This window comes from Amia ocellicauda, chromosome 20, assembly GCF_036373705.1.
Source record: "Amia ocellicauda isolate fAmiCal2 chromosome 20, fAmiCal2.hap1, whole genome shotgun sequence".
In the NCBI taxonomy this organism is placed as follows: Eukaryota; Metazoa; Chordata; class Actinopteri; order Amiiformes; family Amiidae; genus Amia; species Amia ocellicauda.
Window position 1 is genome coordinate 163,294 of NC_089869.1, and position 21,092 is coordinate 184,385.

General features: G+C 45.4%; 9 non-coding genes across 9 annotated transcripts; all 9 read right to left on the minus strand.

The window, feature by feature from the left end:
* Window positions 1-2,830: 2,830 nt before the first annotated feature.
* Window positions 2,831-2,901, minus strand: trnag-gcc (transfer RNA glycine (anticodon GCC)). Its single transcript has one exon. It is a non-coding gene; the product is annotated as a tRNA-Gly (tRNA).
* A 1,952-nt stretch (window positions 2,902-4,853) lies between these two features.
* Window positions 4,854-4,924, minus strand: trnag-gcc (transfer RNA glycine (anticodon GCC)). Its single transcript has one exon. It is a non-coding gene; the product is annotated as a tRNA-Gly (tRNA).
* A 1,939-nt stretch (window positions 4,925-6,863) lies between these two features.
* On the minus strand, window positions 6,864-6,934 carry trnag-gcc (transfer RNA glycine (anticodon GCC)). Its single transcript has one exon. It is a non-coding gene; the product is annotated as a tRNA-Gly (tRNA).
* Window positions 6,935-10,936: 4,002 nt separating this feature from the next.
* trnag-gcc (transfer RNA glycine (anticodon GCC)) lies at window positions 10,937-11,007 on the minus strand. Its single transcript has one exon. It is a non-coding gene; the product is annotated as a tRNA-Gly (tRNA).
* A 1,705-nt stretch (window positions 11,008-12,712) lies between these two features.
* trnag-gcc (transfer RNA glycine (anticodon GCC)) lies at window positions 12,713-12,783 on the minus strand. The gene has a single exon. It is a non-coding gene; the product is annotated as a tRNA-Gly (tRNA).
* Window positions 12,784-15,525: 2,742 nt separating this feature from the next.
* Window positions 15,526-15,596, minus strand: trnag-gcc (transfer RNA glycine (anticodon GCC)). Its single transcript has one exon. It is a non-coding gene; the product is annotated as a tRNA-Gly (tRNA).
* A 2,225-nt stretch (window positions 15,597-17,821) lies between these two features.
* trnag-gcc (transfer RNA glycine (anticodon GCC)) lies at window positions 17,822-17,892 on the minus strand. The gene has a single exon. It is a non-coding gene; the product is annotated as a tRNA-Gly (tRNA).
* Window positions 17,893-18,756: 864 nt separating this feature from the next.
* On the minus strand, window positions 18,757-18,827 carry trnag-gcc (transfer RNA glycine (anticodon GCC)). Its single transcript has one exon. It is a non-coding gene; the product is annotated as a tRNA-Gly (tRNA).
* A 1,070-nt stretch (window positions 18,828-19,897) lies between these two features.
* Window positions 19,898-19,968, minus strand: trnag-gcc (transfer RNA glycine (anticodon GCC)). Its single transcript has one exon. It is a non-coding gene; the product is annotated as a tRNA-Gly (tRNA).
* Window positions 19,969-21,092: the final 1,124 nt, after the last annotated feature.

Consider the following 21,092-nt stretch of genomic DNA (forward strand, 5'->3'; position numbering starts at 1 on the left):
CAACCTCCCGAGTGGAAGGTGAGATATCTACCAGTGTAGCACAAATGCTCAGGTGACAAGGGTTTCAAGTGGATGAACGAGGAATAAGTAACGATGAGACTTAGATCTCGGGATTACTAAGTCACAGGTTACAGTAACGTCCGGATGGGATGATGTAGAAAGAAGTACCAATCATTATAGATAGATGAGTGAGTGAGTGAAAGAGAGAGAGAGAGACAGACACAAATGTCTGGTTGTTACAATAATTCCCATCCTCTTCTATATAGAACGGAGAAAAAAATTGGCCACGAATCAAGCAGACACCTCCGAGTGGCAGGTGAGATCTCTACCACTGTAGGACCAATTCTCAGGTGATAGGTGTTTGAACCGGCTGAAGGAGGAATAAGTACCAATCAGAACTTTAACCCATAAAACATGAATGATGCAGCCAACACGAGCCAATGAGGCACAGACGAACCTCTGGATGGCACGATGCAGTCATCATCGTCTATGCAGAAGGAGGAAAAAGTACCAATCAGACCCAGACCTCAGGATTACAAAGGCGCGGGTATCAGGAACGTCCAGATGGGACGAAGTAGAAAGAAGTACCAATCATTATAAATAGATGACAGAGTAAGTGAGAGAGAGAGAGAGACAGACACAAATGTCTGGTTGTTGCAATGATTTGCCATCCTCTACTATATAGAACGAGGAAAACCATTGGCCGCGAATCAAGCAAAGGCCTCCCGAGTGGCAGGTGAGGTCTCTACGTCTGTAGGACCAATGCTCAGGTGACAAGGGTTTCGAGTAGTTGAACAAGAAATAAGTAACAATCATTATAGATAGATGAGTGAGTGAGTGACAGAGAGAGAGAGACAATTGTCTGGTTGTTACAATAATAGCTAACCTCTTCTATATAGAACGGAGAAAAAAATTGGCCGCGAATCAAGCAGACACCTCCCGAGTGGCAGGTGAGATCTCTACCACTGTAGGACCAATTCTCAGGTGATAAGTGTTTGAACCGGCTGAAGGAGGAATAAGTACCAATCAGAACTTTAACCCATAAAACATGAATGATGCAGCCAACACGAGCCAATGAGGCACAGACGAACCTCTGGATGGCACGATGCAGTCATCGTCGTCTATGCAGAAGGAGGAAAACGTACCAATCAGACCCAGACCTCAGGATTACTAAGGCGCGGGTATCAGGAACGTCCAGATGGGACGAAGTAGAAAGAAGTACCAATCATTATAAATAGATGACTGAGTTAGTGAGAGAGAGAGACAGACACAAATGTCTGGTTGTTACAATAATAGCCATCTTCTTCTATATAGATCGAGGATAACCATTGGCCGCGAATCAAGCAACAACCTCCCGAGTGGCAGGTGAGATCTCTAATACTGTCGAACCAATGGTCAGGTGACAAGGGTTTGAAATGGTTGAACGATGAATAAGTACCAATCAGACCAAGACCTCGGGATTACTAAGGCGCGGGAAACAGGAACGTCCGGATGGGATGATGTAGAAAGAAGTACCAATCATTATAGATAGATGAGTGAGTGAGTGAAAGAGAGAGAGAGAGACAGACACAAATGTCTGGTTGTTACAATAATTCCCATCCTCTTCTATATAGAACGGAGAAAAAAATTGGCCACGAATCAAGCAGACACCTCCGAGTGGCAGGTGAGATCTCTACCACTGTAGGACCAATGCTCAGGTGACAAGTGTTTGAACCGGCTGAAGGAGGAATAAGTACCAATCAGAACTTTAACCCATAAAACATGAATGATGCAGCCAACACGAGCCAATGAGGCACAGACGAACCTCTGGATGTCACGATGCAGTCATCGTCGTCTATGCAGAAGGAGGAAAAAGTACCAATCAGACCCAGACCTCGGGATAACTAAGGCACGGGAAACAGGAACGTCCGGATGGGACGATGTAGAAAGAGGTACCAATCTTTTTAGATAGATGAGTGAGTGAGAGAGAGAGACAGACACAAATGTCTGGTTGTTGCAATTATTTGCCATCCTGTTCTATATAGAACGGGGAAAACCATTGGCCGCGAATCGAGCAATTAATTCCTGCGTGGCAGCTGAGATCTCTACCACTGTAGGACCAATGCTCAGGTGACAAGGGTATCAAGTGGATGATCGAGGAATAAGTACCAATCAGACCAAGACCTCGGGATTACTAAGGCGCGGGAAACAGGAACGTCCGGATGGGATGATGTAGAAAGAAGTACCAATCATTATAGATAGATGAGTGAGTGAGTGAAAGAGAGAGAGAGACAGACACAAATGTCTGGTTGTTACAATAATAGCCATCCTCTTCTACATAGAATGGGGAAAACCATTGGCCGCGAATCAAGCAACAACCTCCCGAATGGAAGGTGAGATCTCTACCACTGTCGGACCAATGGTCAGGTGACAAGGGTTTCAAATGGTTGAACGATGAATAAGTACCAATCAGACTTAGACCTCGGGATAACTAAGGCACGGGAAACAGGAACGTCCGGATGGGACGATGTAGAAAGAGGTACCAATCTCTATAGATAGATGAGTGAGTGAGAGAGAGAGACAGACACAAATGTCTGGTTGTTACAATAATAGCCATCCTCTTCTACATAGAATGGGGAAAACCATTGGCCGCGAATCAAGCAACAACCTCCCTAGTGGAAGGTGAGATCTCTACCACTGTCGGACCAATGGTCAGGTGACAAGGGTTTCAAATGGTTGAACGATGAATAAGTACCAATCAGACTTAGACCTCGGGATTACTAAGTCACAGGTTACAGTAACGCCCGTATGGGACGATGTAATCATTGTCTTCTTTGCAGAACGAGGAAAATGCATTGGCCGGGAATCGAACCCGGGCCTCCCGCGTGGCAGGCGAGAATTCTACCACTGAACAACCAATGCTCAGGTTATGAAAATCTTAAGTGGTTGAATGGGAAAGAAGTACTAATCATTAAAGATAACTGGATAGATGGGTGAGTGAGTGAGACAGACACAAATGTCTGGTTGTAGCAATTATTTGCCATCCTCTACTATATAGAACGGGGAAAACCATTGGCCGCGAATCAAGCAGACACCTCCCGAGTGGCAGGTGAGATCTCTACCACTGTAGGACCAATGCTCAGGTGACAAGTGTTTGAACCGGCTGAAGGAGGAATAAGTACCAATCAGAACTTTAACCCATAAAACATGAATGATGCAGCCAACACGAGCCAATGAGGCACAGACGAACCTCTGGATGGCACGATGCAGTCATCGTCGTCTATGCAGAAGGAGGAAAAAGTACCAATCAGACCCAGACCTCGGGATAACTAAGGCACGGGAAACAGGAACGTCCGGATGGGACGATGTAGAAAGAGGTACCAATCTTTTTAGATAGATGAGTGAGTGAGAGAGAGAGACAGACACAAATGTCTGGTTGTTGCAATTATTTGCCATCCTGTTCTATATAGAACGGGGAAAACCATTGGCCGCGAATCGAGCAATGAATTCCTGCGTGGCAGCTGAGATCTCTACCACTGTAGGACCAATGCTCAGGTGACAAGGGTATCAAGTGGATGAACGAGGAATAAGTACCAATCAGACCAAGACCTCGGGATTACTAAGGCGCGGGAAACAGGAACGTCCGGATGGGATGATGTAGAAAGAAGTACCAATCATTATAGATTGATGAGTGAGTGAGTGAAAGAGAGAGAGAGACAGACACAAATGTCTGGTTGTTACAATAATAGCCATCCTCTTCTACATAGAATGGGGAAAACCATTGGCCGCGAATCAAGCAACAACCTCCCGCATGGAAGGTGAGATCTCTACCACTGTCGGACCAATGGTCAGGTGACAAGGGTTTCAAATGGTTGAACGATGAATAAGTACCAATCAGACTTAGACCTCGGGATTACTAAGGCGCGGGTATCAGGAACGTCCAGATGGGACGAAGTAGAAAGAAGTACCAATCATTATAAATAGATGACTGAGTTAGTGAGAGAGAGAGACAGACACAAATGTCTGGTTGTTACAATAATAGCCATCCTCTTCTAAATAGAATGGGGAAAACCATGGGCCGCGAATCAAGCAACAACCTCCCGAGTGGAAGGTGAGATATCTACCACTGGCGGACCAATGCTCAGGTGACAAGGGTTTCAAGTGGATGAAAGAGGAATAAGTAACGATGAGACTTAGATCTCGGGATTACTAAGTCACAGGTTACAGTAACGTCCGGATGGGATGATGTAGAAAGAAGTACCAATCATTATAGATAGATGAGTGAGTGAGTGAAAGAGAGAGAGAGAGACAGACACAAATGTCTGGTTGTTACAATAATTCCCATCCTCTTCTATATAGAATGGAGAAGAAAATTGGCCACGAATCAAGCAGACACCTCCGAGTGGCAGGTGAGATCTCTACCACTGTAGGACCAATTCTCAGGTGACAAGGGTTTGAAATGGTTGAACGATGAATAAGTACCAATCAGACCAAGACCTCGGGATTACTAAGGCACGGGAAACAGGAACGTCCGGATGGGATGATGTAGAAAGAAGTACCAATCATTATAGATAGATGAGTGAGTGAGTGAAAGAGAGAGAGAGACAGACACAAATGTCTGGTTGTTACAATAATAGCCATCCTCTTCTATATAGATCGAGGATAACCATTGGCCTCGAATCAAGCAACAACCTCCCGAGTGGATGGTGAGATCTCTACCACTGTAGCACAAATGCTCAGGTGACAAGGGTTTCAAGTGGATGAAAGAGGAATAAGTACCGATGAGACTTAGATCTCGGGATTACTAAGTCACAGGTTACAGTAACGCCCGTATGGGACGATGTAATCACTGTCTTCTTGCAGAACGAGGAAAATGCATTGGCCGGGAATCGAACCCAGGCCTCCCGCGTGGCAGCCGAGAATTCTACCACTGAACAACCAATGCTCAGGTTATGAAAATCTTAAGTGGTTGAATGGGAAAGAAGTACTAATCATTAAAGATAATTGGATAGATGAGTGAGTGAGTGAGACAGACACAAATGTCTGGTTGTAGCAATTACTTGCCATCCTCTACTATATAGAACGGGGAAAACCATTGGCCGCGAATCAAGCAGACACCTCCCGAGTGGCAGGTGAGATCTCTACCACTGTAGGACCAATGCTCAGGTGACAAGTGTTTGAACCGGCTGAAGGAGGAATAAGTACCAATCAGAACTTTAACCCATAAAACATGAATGATGCAGCCAACACGAGCCAATGAGGCACAGACGAACCTCTGGATGGCACGATGCAGTCATCGTCGTCTATGCAGAAGGAGGAAAAAGTACCAATCAGACCCAGACCTCGGGATAACTAAGGCACGGGAAACAGGAACGTCCGGATGGGACGATGTAGAAAGAGGTACCAATCTATTTAGATAGATGAGTGAGTGAGAGAGAGAGACAGAAACAAATGTCTGGTGGTTGCAATTATTTGCCATCCTGTTCTATATAGAACGGGGAAAACCATTGGCCGCGAATCGAGCAATGAAATCCTGCGTGGCAGCTGAGATCTCTACCACTGTAGGACCAATGCTCAGGTGACAAGGGTATCAAGTGGATGAACGAGGAATAAGTACCAATCAGACCAAGACCTCGGGATAACTTAGGCGCGGGTATCAGGAACGTCCAGATGGGATGAAGTAGAAAGAAGTACCAATCATTATAAATAGATGACTGAGTTAGTGAGAGAGAGAGACAGACACAAATGTCTGGTTGTTACAATAATAGCCATCCTCTTCTATATAGATCGGGGATAACCATTGTCCGCGAATCAAGCAACAACCTCCCGAGTGGAAGGTGAGATCTCTACCACTGTTGGACCAATGGTCAGGTGACAAGGGTTTGAAATGGTTGAACGAGGAATAAGTACCAATCAGACCATGACCTCGGGATTACTAAGGCGCAGGAAACAGGAACGTCCGGATGGGATGATGTAGAAAGGAGTACCAATCATTATAGATTGATGAGTGAGTGAGTGAAAGAGAGAGAGAGACAGACACAAATGTCTGGTTGTTACAATAATAGCCATCCTCTTCTACATAGAATGGGGAAAACCATTGGCCGCGAATCAAGCAACAACCTCCCGCATGGAAGGTGAGATCTCTACCACTGTCGGACCAATGGTCAGGTGACAAGGGTTTCAAATGGTTGAACGATGAATAAGTACCAATCAGACTTAGACCTCGGGATTACTAAGGCGCGGGTATCAGGAACGTCCAGATGGGACGAAGTAGAAAGAAGTACCAATCATTATAAATAGATGACTGAGTTAGTGAGAGAGAGAGACAGACACAAATGTCTGGTTGTTACAATAATAGCCATCCTCTTCTATATAGATCGGGGATAACCATTGTCAGCGAATCAAGCAACAACCTCCCGAGTGGTAGGTGAGATCGCTACCACTGTCGGACCAATGCTCAGGTGACAAGGGTTTCAAGTGGATGAAAGAGGAATAAGTTCCAATCATACCCAGACCTCGGGATAACTAAGGCACTGGAAACAGGAACGTCCGGATGGGACGATGTAGAAAGAGGTACCAATCTTTATAGATAGATGAGTGAGTGAGAGAGAGAGACAGACACAAATGTCTGGTTGTTACAATAATAGCCATCCTCTTCTACATGGAATGGGGAAAACCATTGGCCGCGAATCAAGCAGACACCTCCCGAGTTGCAGGTGAGATCTCTACCACTGTCGGACCAATGCTCAGGTGACAAGGGTTTCAAGTGGATGAATGAGGAATAAGTACCGATGAGACTTAGATCTCGGGATTACTAAGTCAGGGTTACAGTAACGCCCGTATGGGACGATGTAATCATTGTCTTCTTTGCAGAACGAGGAAAATGCATTGGCCGGGAATCGAACCCGGGCCTCCCGCGTGGCAGGCGAGAATTCTACCACTGAACAACCAATGCTCAGGTTATGAAAATCTTAAGTGGTTGAATGGGAAAGAAGTACTAATCATTAAAGATAACTGGATAGATGGGTGAGTGAGTGAGACAGACACAAATGTCTGGTTGTAGCAATTATTTGCCATCCTCTACTATATAGAACGGGGAAAACCATTGGCCGCGAATCAAGCAGACACCTCCCGAGTGGCAGGTGAGATCTCTACCACTGTAGGACCAATGCTCAGGTGACAAGTGTTTGAACCGGCTGAAGGAGGAATAAGTACCAATCAGAACTTTAACCCATAAAACATGAATGATGCAGCCAACACGAGCCAATGAGGCACAGACGAACCTCTGGATGGCACGATGCAGTCATCGTCGTCTATGCAGAAGGAGGAAAAAGTACCAATCAGACCCAGACCTCGGGATAACTAAGGCACGGGAAACAGGAACGTCCGGATGGGACGATGTAGAAAGAGGTACCAATCTTTTTAGATAGATGAGTGAGTGAGAGAGAGAGACAGACACAAATGTCTGGTTGTTGCAATTATTTGCCATCCTGTTCTATATAGAACGGGGAAAACCATTGGCCGCGAATCGAGCAATGAATTCCTGCGTGGCAGCTGAGATCTCTACCACTGTAGGACCAATGCTCAGGTGACAAGGGTATCAAGTGGATGAACGAGGAATAAGTACCAATCAGACCAAGACCTCGGGATTACTAAGGCGCGGGAAACAGGAACGTCCGGATGGGATGATGTAGAAAGAAGTACCAATCATTATAGATAGATGAGTGAGTGAGTGAAAGAGAGAGAGAGACAGTCACAAATGTCTGGTTGTTACAATAATAGCCATCCTCTTCTACATAGAATGGGGAAAACCATTGGCCGCGAATCAAGCAACAACCTCCCGCATGGAAGGTGAGATCTCTACCACTGTCGGACCAATGGTCAGGTGACAAGGGTTTCAAATGGTTGAACGATGAATAAGTACCAATCAGACTTAGACCTCGGGATAACTAAGGCACGGGAAACAGGAACGTCCGGATGGGACGATGTAGAAAGAGGTACCAATCTCTATAGATAGATGAGTAAGTGAGAGAGAGAGACAGACACAAATGTCTGGTTGTTACAATAATAGCCATCCTCTTCTACATAGAATGGGGAAAACCATTGGCCGCGAATCAAGCATCAACCTCCCTAGTGGAAGGTGAGATCTCTACCACTGTCGGACCAATGGTCAGGTGACAAGGGTTTCAAATGGTTGAACGATGAATAAGTACCAATCAGACTTAGACCTCGGGATTACTAAGGCGCGGGTATCAGGAACGTCCAGATGGGACGAAGTAGAAAGAAGTACCAATCATTATAAATAGATGACTGAGTTAGTGAGAGAGAGAGACAGACACAAATGTCTGGTTGTTACAATAATAGCCATCCTCTTCTATATAGATCGGGGATAACCATTGTCAGCGAATCAAGCAACAACCTCCCGAGTGGTAGGTGAGATCGCTACCACTGTCGGACCAATGCTCAGGTGACAAGGGTTTCAAGTGGATGAAAGAGGAATAAGTTCCAATCATACCCAGACCTCGGGATAACTAAGGCACTGGAAACAGGAACGTCCGGATGGGACGATGTAGAAAGAGGTACCAATCTTTATAGATAGATGAGTGAGTGAGAGAGAGAGACAGACACAAATGTCTGGTTGTTACAATAATAGCCATCCTCTTCTACATGGAATGGGGAAAACCATTGGCCGCGAATCAAGCAGACACCTCCCGAGTTGCAGGTGAGATCTCTACCACTGTAGGACCAATTCTCAGGTGATAAGTGTTTGAACCGGCTGAAGGAGGAATAAGTACCAATCAGAACTTTAACCCATTAAACATGAATGATGCAGCCAACACGAGCCAATGAGGCACAGACGAACCTCTGGATGGCACGATGCAGTCATCGTCGTCTATGCAGAAGGAGGAAAAAGTACCAATCAGACCCAGACCTCAGGATTACTAAGGCGCGGGTATCAGGAACGTCCAGATGGGATGAAGTAGAAAGAAGTACCAATCATTATAAATAGATGACTGAGTTAGTGAGAGAGAGAGACAGAAAGACACAAATGTCTGGTTGTTACAATAATAGCCATCCTCTTCTATATAGATCGAGGATAACCATTGGCCGTGAATCAAGCAACAACCTCCCGAGTGGCAGGTGAGATCTCTACCACTGTAGCACAAATGCTCAGGTGACAAGGGTTTCAAGTGGATGAAAGAGGAATAAGTACCGATGAGACTTAGATCTCGGGATTACTAAGTCACGGGTTACAGTAACGTCCGGATGGGATGATGTAGAAAGAAGTACCAATCATTATAGATAGATGAGTGAGTGAGTGAAAGAGAGAGAGAGAGACAGACACAAATGTCTGGTTGTTACAATAATTCCCATCCTCTTCTATATAGAACGGAGAAAAAAATTGGCCACGAATCAAGCAGACACCTCCGAGTGGCAGGTGAGATCTCTACCACTGTAGGACCAATTCTCAGGTGATAGGTGTTTGAACCGGGTGAAGGAGGAATAAGTACCAATCAGAACTTTAACCCATAAAACATGAATGATGCAGCCAACACGAGCCAATGAGGCACAGACGAACCTCTGGATGGCACGATGCAGTCATCATCGTCTATGCAGAAGGAGGAAAAAGTACCAATCAGACCCAGACCTCAGGATTACAAAGGCGCGGGTATCAGGAACGTCCAGATGGGACGAAGTAGAAAGAAGTACCAATCATTATAAATAGATGACAGAGTAAGTGAGAGAGATAGAGAGACAGACACAAATGTCTGGTTGTTGCAATGATTTGCCATCCTCTACTATATAGAACGAGGAAAACCATTGGCCGCGAATCAAGCAAAGGCCTCCCGAGTGGCAGGTGAGGCCTCTACGTCTGTAGGACCAATGCTCAGGTGACAAGGGTTTCGAGTAGTTGAACAAGGAATAAGTAACAATCATTATAGATAGATGAGTGAGTGAGTGACAGAGAGAGAGAGACAAATGTCTGGTTGTTACAATAATAGCTAACCTCTTAAATATAGAACGGAGAAAAAAATTGGCCGCGAATCAAGCAGACACCTCCCGAGTTGCAGGTGAGATCTCTACCACTGTAGGACCAATTCTCAGGTGATAAGTGTTTGAACCGGCTGAAGGAGGAATAAGTACCAATCAGAACTTTAACCCATTAAACATGAATGATGCAGCCAACACGAGCCAATGAGGCACAGACGAACCTCTGGATGGCACGATGCAGTCATCGTCGTCTATGCAGAAGGAGGAAAAAGTACCAATCAGACCCAGACCTCAGGATTACTAAGGCGCGGGTATCAGGAACGTCCAGATGGGATGAAGTAGAAAGAAGTACCAATCATTATAAATAGATGACTGAGTTAGTGAGAGAGAGAGACAGAAAGACACAAATGTCTGGTTGTTACAATAATAGCCATCCTCTTCTATATAGATCGAGGATAACCATTGGCCGTGAATCAAGCAACAACCTCCCGAGTGGCAGGTGAGATCTCTACCACTGTCGGACCAATGGTCAGGTGACAAGGGTTTGAAATGGTTGAACGATGAATAAGTACCAATCAGACCAAGACCTCGGGATTACTAAGGCGCGGGAAACAGGAACGTCCGGATGGGATGATGTAGAAAGAAGTACCAATCATTATAGATAGATGAGTGAGTGAGTGAAAGAGAGAGAGAGACAGACACAAATGTCTGGTTGTTACAATAATAGCCATCCTCTTCTACATAGAATGGGGAAAACCATTGGCCGCGAATGAAGCAACAACCTCCCGAGTGGCAGGTGAGATCTCTACCACTGTCGGACCAATGCTCAGGTGACAAGGGTTTCAAGTGGATGAATGAGGAATAAGTACCGATGAGACTTAGATTTCGGGATTACTAAGTCAGGGTTACAGTAACGCCCGTATGGGACGATGTAATCATTGTCTTCTTTGCAGAACGAGGAAAATGCATTGGCCGGGAATCGAACCCGGGCCTCCCGCGTGGCAGGCGAGAATTCTACCACTGAACAACCAATGCTCAGGTTATGAAAATCTTAAGTGGTTGAATGGGAAAGAAGTACTAATCATTAAAGATAACTGGATAGATGGGTGAGTGAGTGAGACAGACACAAATGTCTGGTTGTAGCAATTATTTGCCATCCTCTACTATATAGAACGGGGAAAACCATTGGCCGCGAATCAAGCAGACACCTCCCGAGTGGCAGGTGAGATCTCTACCACTGTAGGACCAATTCTCAGGTGATAGGTGTTTGAACCGGGTGAAGGAGGAATAAGTACCAATCAGAACTTTAACCCATAAAACATGAATGATGCAGCCAACACGAGCCAATGAGGCACAGACGAACCTCTGGATGGCACGATGCAGTCATCATCGTCTATGCAGAAGGAGGAAAAAGTACCAATCAGACCCAGACCTCAGGATTACAAAGGCGCGGGTATCAGGAACGTCCAGATGGGACGAAGTAGAAAGAAGTACCAATCATTATAAATAGATGACAGAGTAAGTGAGAGAGATAGAGAGACAGACACAAATGTCTGGTTGTTGCAATGATTTGCCATCCTCTACTATATAGAACGAGGAAAACCATTGGCCGCGAATCAAGCAAAGGCCTCCCGAGTGGCAGGTGAGGCCTCTACGTCTGTAGGACCAATGCTCAGGTGACAAGGGTTTCGAGTAGTTGAACAAGGAATAAGTAACAATCATTATAGATAGATGAGTGAGTGAGTGACAGAGAGAGAGAGACAAATGTCTGGTTGTTACAATAATAGCTAACCTCTTCTATATAGAACGGAGAAAAAAATTGGCCGCGAATCAAGCAGACACCTCCCGAGTTGCAGGTGAGATCTCTACCACTGTAGGACCAATTCTCAGGTGATAAGTGTTTGAACCGGCTGAAGGAGGAATAAGTACCAATCAGAACTTTAACCCATTAAACATGAATGATGCAGCCAACACGAGCCAATGAGGCACAGACGAACCTCTGGATGGCACGATGCAGTCATCGTCGTCTATGCAGAAGGAGGAAAAAGTACCAATCAGACCCAGACCTCAGGATTACTAAGGCGCGGGTATCAGGAACGTCCAGATGGGATGAAGTAGAAAGAAGTACCAATCATTATAAATAGATGACTGAGTTAGTGAGAGAGAGAGACAGAAAGACACAAATGTCTGGTTGTTACAATAATAGCCATCCTCTTCTATATAGATCGAGGATAACCATTGGCCGTGAATCAAGCAACAACCTCCCGAGTGGCAGGTGAGATCTCTACCACTGTCGGACCAATGGTCAGGTGACAAGGGTTTGAAATGGTTGAACGATGAATAAGTACCAATCAGACCAAGACCTCGGGATTACTAAGGCGCGGGAAACAGGAACGTCCGGATGGGATGATGTAGAAAGAAGTACCAATCATTTTTGATAGATGAGTGAGTGAGTGAAAGAGAGAGAGAGACAGACACAAATGTCTGGTTGTTACAATAATAGCCATCCTCTTCTACATACAATTTGGAAAACCATTGGCCGCGAATCAAGCAACAACCTCCCGAGTGGCAGGTGAGATCTCTACCACTGTCGGACCAATGCTCAGGTGACAAGGGTTTCAAGTGGATGAACGAGGAATAAGTACCGATGAGACTTAGATCTCGGGATTACTAAGTCACAGTTTACAGTAACGCCCGTATGGGACGATGTAATCATTGTCTTCTTGCAGAACGAGGAAAATGCATTGGCCGGGAATCGAACCCGGGCCTCCCGCGTGGCAGGCGAGAATTCTACCACTGAACAACCAATGCTCAGGTTATGAAAATCTTAAGTGGTTGAATGGGAAAGAAGTACTAATCATTATAGATAATAGGATAGGTGAGTGACTGAGTGAGACAGACACAAATGTCTGGTTGTTGCAATTATTTGCCATCCTCTACTATATAGAATGAGGAAAACCATTGGCCGCGAATCAAGTAAAGGCCTCCCGAGTGGCAGGTGAGGTCTCTATGTCTGTAGGACCAATGCTCAGGTGACAAGGGTTTCGAGTAGTTGAACAAGGAATAAGTAACAATCATTATAGATAGATGAGTGAGTGAGTGAAAGAGAGAGAGAGACAGACACAAATGTCTGGTTGTTACAATAATAGCCATCCTCTTCTACATAGAATGGGGAAAACCATTGGCCGCGAATCAAGCAAAACCTCCCTAGTGGAAGGTGAGATCTCTACCACTGTCGGACCAATGGTCAGGTGACAAGGGTTTCAAATGGTTGAACGATGAATAAGTACCAATCAGACTTAGACCTCAGGATTACTAAGGTGCGGGTATCAGGAACGTCCAGATGAGACGAAGTAGAAAGAAGTACCAATCATTATAAATAGATGACTGAGTTAGTGAGAGAGAGAGACAGACACAAATGTCTGGTTGTTACAATAATAGCCATCCTCTTCTATATAGATCGGGGATAACCATTGTCCGCGAATCAAGCAACAACCTCCCGAGTGGCCGGTGAGATCGCTACCACTGGCGGACCAATGCTCAGGTGACAAGGGTTTCAAGTGGATGAAAGAGGAATAAGTTCCAATCATACCCAGACCTCGGGATAACTAAGGCACTGGAAGCAGGAACGTCCGGATGGGACGATGTAGAAAGAGGTACCAATCTTTATAGATAGATGAGTGAGTGAGAGAGAGAGACAGACACAAATGTCTGGTTGTTACAATAATAGCCATCCTCTTCTACATAGAATGGGGAAAACCATTGGCCGCGAATCAAGCAACAACCTCCCGAGTGGAAGGTGAGATATCTACCACTGTAGCACAAATGCTCAGGTGACAAGGGTTTCAAGTGGATGAAAAAGGAATAAGTAACGATGAGACTTAGATCTCGGGATTACTAAGTCACAGGTTACAGTAACGTCCGGATGGGATGATGTAGAAAGAAGTACCAATCATTATAGATGAGTGAGTGAGTGAAAGAGAGAGAGAGAGACAGACACAAATGTCTGGTTGTTACAATAATTCCCATCCTCTTCTATATAGAACGGAGAAAAAAATTGGCCACGAATCAAGCAGACACCTCCGAGTGGCAGGTGAGATCTCTACCACTGTAGGACCAATGCTCAGGTGACAAGTGTTTGAACCGGCTGAAGGAGGAATAAGTACCAATCAGAACTTTAACCCATAAAACATGAATGATGCAGCCAACACGAGCCAATGAGGCACAGACGAACCTCTGGATGTCACGATGCAGTCATCGTCGTCTATGCAGAAGGAGGAAAAAGTACCAATCAGACCCAGACCTCGGGATAACTAAGGCACGGGAAACAGGAACGTCCGGATGGGACGATGTAGAAAGAGGTACCAATCTTTTTAGATAGATGAGTGAGTGAGAGAGAGAGACAGACACAAATGTCTGGTTGTTGCAATTATTTGCCATCCTGTTCTATATAGAACGGGGAAAACCATTGGCCGCGAATCGAGCAATGAATTCCTGCGTGGCAGCTGAGATCTCTACCACTGTAGGACCAATGCTCAGGTGACAAGGGTATCAAGTGGATGAACGAGGAATAAGTACCAATCAGACCAAGACCTCGGGATTACTAAGGCGCGGGAAACAGGAACGTCCGGATGGGATGATGTAGAAAGAAGTACCAATCATTATAGATAGATGAGTGAGTGAGTGAAAGAGAGAGAGAGACAGACACAAATGTCTGGTTGTTACAATAATAGCCATCCTCTTCTACATAGAATGGGGAAAACCATTGGCCGCGAATCAAGCAACAACCTCCCGAATGGAAGGTGAGATCTCTACCACTGTCGGACCAATGGTCAGGTGACAAGGGTTTCAAATGGTTGAACGATGAATAAGTACCAATCAGACTTAGACCTCGGGATAACTAAGGCACGGGAAACAGGAACGTCCGGATGGGACGATGTAGAAAGAGGTACCAATCTCTATAGATAGATGAGTGAGTGAGAGAGAGAGACAGACACAAATGTCTGGTTGTTACAATAATAGCCATCCTCTTCTACATAGAATGGGGAAAACCATTGGCCGCGAATCAAGCAACAACCTCCCTAGTGGAAGGTGAGATCTCTACCACTGTCGGACCAATGGTCAGGTGACAAGGGTTTCAAATGGTTGAACGATGAATAAGTACCAATCAGACTTAGACCTTCGGGATTACTAAGGCGCGGGTATCAGGAACGTCCAGATGGGACGAAGTAGAAAGAAGTACCATTCATTATAAATAGATGACTGAGTTAGTGAGAGAGAGAGACAGACACAAATGTCTGGTTGTTACAATAATAGCCATCCTCTTCTACATAGAATGGGGAAAACCATTGGCCGCTAATGAAGCAACAACCTCCCGAGTGGCAGGTGAGATCTCTACCTCTGTCGGACCAATGCTCAGGCGACAAGGGTTTCAAGTGGATGAACGAGGAATAAGTACCGATGAAACTTAGATCTCGGGATTACTAAGTCAGGGTTACAGTAACGCCCGTATGGGACGATGTATTCATTGTCTTCTTTGCAGAACGAGGAAAATGCATTGGCCGGGAATCGAACCCGGGCCTCCCGCGTGGCAGGCGAGAATTCTACCACTGAACAACCAATGCTCAGGTTATGAAAACAAATGTCTGGTTGTTGCAATTATTTGCCATCCTCTACTATATAGAACGGGGAAAACCATTGGCCGCGAATCAAGCAAAGGTCTCCCGAGTGGCAGGTGAGGTCTCTACGTCTGTAGGACCAATGCTCAGGTGACAAGGGTTTCGAGTGGTTGAACAAGGAATAAGTAACAATCATTATAGATAGATGAGTGAGTGAGTGACTGAGAGAGAGAGACAAATGTCTGGTTGTTACAAAAATAGCCAACCTCCTCTATATAGAACGGAGAAAAAAATTGGCCGCGAATCAAGCAGACACCTCCCGAGTGGCAGGTGAGATCTCTACCACTGTAGGACCAATGCTCAGGTGACAAGTGTTTGAACCAGCTGAAGGAGGAATAAGTACCAATCAGACCCAGACCTCGGGATAACTAAGGCACGGGAAACAGGAACGTCCGGATGGGACGATGTAGAAAGAGGTACCAATCTTTAAAGATAGATGAGTGAGTGAGAGAGAGAGAGAGAGACAGACACAAATGTCTGGTTGTTACAATAATAGCCATCCTCTTCTACATAGAATGGGGAAAACCATTGGCTGCGAATCAAGCAACAACCTCCCGAGTGGAAGGTGAGATCTCTACCACTGTAGCACAAATGCTCAGGTGACAAGGGTTTCAAGTGGATGAACGAGGAATAAGTACCGATGAGACTTAGATCTCGGGATTACAAAATCACGGGTTACAGTAACGTCTGGATGGGACGATGTAATCATTGTCTTCTTGCAGAACGAGGAAAATGCATTGGCCGGGAATCGAACCCGGGCCTCCCGCGTGACAGGCAAGAATTCTTCCACTGAGGAACCAATGCTCAGGTCATGAAAATCTTAAGTGGTTGAATGGGAAAGAAGTACTAATCATTATAGATAATAGGATAGATGAGTGAGTGAGTGAGACAGACACAAATGTCTGGTTGTTGCAATTATTTGCCATCCTCTACTATATAGAACGAGGAAAACCATTGGCCGCGAATCAAGCAAAGGCCTCCCGAGTGGCAGGTGAGATCTCTACCACTGTAGGACCAATTCTCAGGTGATAAGTGTTTGAACCGGCTGAAGGAGGAATAAGTACCAATCAGAACTTTAACCCATAAAACATGAATGATGCAGCCAACACGAGCCAATGAGGCACAGACGAACCTCTGGATGGCACGATGCAGTCATCGTCGTCTATGCAGAAGGAGGAAAAAGTACCAATCATACCCAGACCTCAGGATTACTAAGGCGCGGGTATCAGGAACGTCCAGATGGGACGAAGTAGAAGGATGTACCAATCATTATAAATAGATGACTGAGTTAGTGAGAGAGAGAGAGAAAGACACAAATGTCTGGTTGATACAATAATAGCCATCTTCTTCTATATAGATCGAGGATAACCATTGGCCGCGAATCAAGCAACAACCTCCCGAGTGGCAGGTGAGATCGCTACCACTGTCGGACCAATGCTCAGATGACAAGGGTTTGAAATGGTTGAACGATGAACAGGTACCAATCAGACCAAGACCTCGGGATTACTAAGGCGCGGGAAACAGGAACGTCCGGATGGGATGATGTAGAAAGAAGTACCAATCATTATAGATAGATGAGTGAGTGAGTGAAAGAGAGAGAGAGACAGACACAAATGTCTGGTTGTTACAATAATAGCCATCCTGTTCTATATAGATCGAGGATAACCATTGGCCGCGAATCAAGCAACAACCTCCCGTGTGGCAGGTGAGATCTCTACTACTGTCGGACCAATGGTCAGGTGACAAGGGTTTGAAATGGTTGAACGATGAACAGGTACCAATCAGACCAAGACCTCGGGATTACTAAGGCGCGGGAAACAGGAACGTCCGGATGGGATGATGTAGAAAGAAGTACCAATCATTATAGATAGATGAGTGAGTGAGTGAAAGAGAGAGAGAGACAGACACAAATGTCTGGTTGTTACAATAATAGCCATCCTCTTCTACATAGAATGGGGAAAACCATTGGCCGCGAATCAAGCAACAACCTCCCGAGTGGCAGGTGAGATCTCTACCACTGTCGGACCAATGCTCAGGTGACAAGGGTTTCAAGTGGATGAACGAGGAATAAGTACCGATGAGACTTAGATCTCGGGATTACTAAGTCAAGGGGGACAGTAACGTCCGGATGGGACAATGTAATCATTGTCTTCTTTGCAGAACGAGGAAGATGCATTGGCCGGGAATCGAATCCAGGCCTCCCGCGTGGCAGGCGAGAACTCTACCACTGAACAACCAATGCTCAGGTTATGAAAATCTTAAGTGGTTGAATGGGAAAGAAGTACTAATCATTATAGATAATTGGATAGATGAGTGAGTGAGTGAGACAGACACAAATGTCTGGTTGTTGCAATTATTTGCCATCCTCTACTATATAGAACGGGGAAAACCATTGGCCGCGAATCAAGCAAAGGCCTCCCGAGTGGCAGGTGAGGTCTCTACGTCTGTAGGACCAATGCTCAGGTGACAAGGGTTTCGAGTGGTTGAACAAGGAATAAGTAACAATCATTATAGATAGATGAGTGAGTGAGTGACTGAGAGAGAGAGACAAATGTCTGGTTGTTACAATAATAGCCAACCTCCTCTATATAGAACGGAGAAAAAAATTGGCCGCGAATCAAGCAGACACCTCCCGAGTGGCAGGTGAGATCTCTACCACTGTAGGACCAATGCTCAGGTGACAAGTGTTTGAACCGGCTGAAAGAGGAATAAGTACCAATCAGACCCAGACCTCGGGATAACTAAGGCACGGGAAACAGGAACGTCCGGATGGGACGATGTAGAAAGAGGTACCAATCTTTAAAGATAGATGAGTGAGTGAGAGAGAGAGAGAGAGACAGACACAAATGTCTGGTTGTTACAATAATAGCCATCCTCTTCTACATAGAATGGGGAAAACCATTGGCTGCGAATCAAGCAACAACCTCCCGAGTGGAAGGTGAGATCTCTACCACTGTAGCACAAATGCTCAGGTGACAAGGGTTTCAAGTGGATGAACGAGGAATAAGTACCGATGAGACTTAGATCTCGGGATTACAAAATCACGGGTTACAGTAACGTCTGGATGGGACGATGTAATCATTGTCTTCTTGCAGAACGAGGAAAATGCATTGGCCGGGATTCGAACCCGGGCCTCCCGCGTGGCAGGCAAGAATTCTACCACTGAGGAACCAATGCTCAGGTCATGAAAATCTTAAGTGGTTGAATGGGAAAGAAGTACTAATCATTATAGATAATAGGATAGATGAGTGAGTGAGTGAGACAGACACAAATGTCTGGTTGTTGCAATTATTTGCCATCCTCTACTATATAGAACGAGGAAAACCATTGGCCGCGAATCAAGCAAAGGCCTCCCGAGTGGCAGGTGAGATCTCTACCACTGTAGGACCAATTCTCAGGTGATAAGTGTTTGAACCGGCTGAAGGAGGAATAAGTACCAATCAGAACTTTAACCCATAAAACATGAATGATGCAGCCAACACGAGCCAATGAGGCACAGACGAACCTCTGGATGGCACGATGCAGTCATCGTCGTCTATGCAGAAGGAGGAAAAAGTACCAATCATACCCAGACCTCAGGATTACTAAGGCGCGGGTATCAGGAACGTCCAGATGGGACGAAGTAGAAAGATGTATTAATCATTATAAATAGATGACTGAGTTAGTGAGAGAGAGAGAGAAAGACACAAATGTCTGGTTGATACAATAATAGCCATCTTCTTCTATATAGATCGAGGATAACCATTGGCCGCGAATCAAGCAACAACCTCCCGAGTGGCAGGTGAGATCGCTACCACTGTCGGACCAATGCTCAGGTGACAAGGGTTTCAAGTGGATAAAAGAGGAATAAGTACCAATCAGACCAAGACCTCGGTATTACTAAGGCGCGGGAAACAGGAACGTCCGGATGGGATGATGTAGAAAGAAGTACCAATCATTATAGATAGATGAGTGAGTGAGTGAAAGAGAGAGAGAGACAGACACAAATGTCTTGTTGTTACAATAATAGCCATCCTCTTCTACATAGAATGGGGAAAACCATTGGCCGCGAATCAAGCAACAACCTCCCGAGTGGCAGGTGAGATCTCTACCACTGTCGGACCAATGCTCAGGTGACAAGGGTTTCAAGTGGATGAACGAGGAATAAGTACCGATGAGACTTAGATCTGGGGATTACTAAGTCACGGGTTACAGTAACGTCCGGATGGGACGATGTAATCATTGTCTTCTTTGCAGAACGAGGAAAATGCATTGGCCGGGAATCGAACCCGGGCCTCCCGCGTGGCAGGCGAGAATTCTACCACTGAACAACCAATGCTCAGGTATAGATGAGTGAGTGAGTGAGACAGACACAAATGTGTGGTTGTTGCAATTATTTGCCATCCTCTACTATGTAGAACGGGGAAAACCATTGGCCGCGAATCAAGCAAAGGCCTCCCGAGTGGCAGGTGAGGTCTCTACGTCTGTAGGACCAATGCTCAGGTGACAAGGGTTTCGAGTGGTTGAACAAGGAATAAGTAACAATCATTATAGATAGATGAGTGAGTGAGAGAGACAGACACAAATGTCTGGTTGTTGCAATTATTTGCCATCCTCTACTATATAGAACGGGGAAAAAAATTGGCCGCGAATCAAGCAGACACCTCCTGAATGGCAGGTGAGATCTCTACCACTGTAGGACCAATGCTCAGGTAACAAGTGTTTGAACCTGCTGAAGGAGGAATAAGTACCAATCAGACCCAGACCTCGGGATAACTAAGGCACGGGAAACAGGAACGTCTGGATGGGACGATGTAGAAAGAGGTACCAATCTTTATAGATAGATGGGTGAGTGAGAGAGAGAGAGAGACAGACACAAATGTCTGGTTGTTACAAAAATAGCCATCCTCTTCTACATAGAATGGGGAAAACCATTGGCCGCGAATCAAGCAACAACCTCCCGAGTGGAAGGTGAGATCTCTACCACTGTTGGACCAATGGTCAGGTGACAAGGGTTTCAAATGGTTGAACGATGAATAAGTACCAATCAGACCCAGACCTCAGGATTACTAAGGCGCGGGTATCAGGAACGTCCAGATGGGACGAAGTAGAAAGAAATACCAATCATTATAAATAGATGACTGAGTTAGTGAGAGAGAGACAGAAAGACACAAATGTCTGGTTGATACAATAATAGCCATCCTCTTCTACATAGAATGGGGAAAACCATTGGCCGCGAATCAAGCAACAACCTCCCGAGTGGCAGGTGAGATCTCTACCACTGTAGGACCAATGCTCAGGTGACAAGGGTTTCGAGTAGTTGAACAAGGAATAAGTAACAATCATTATAGATAGATGAGTGAGTGAGTGACAGAGAGAGAGAGACAAATGTCTGGTTGTTACAATAATAGCCAACCTCTTCTATATAGAACGGAGAAAAAAATTGGCCGCGAGTCAAGCAGA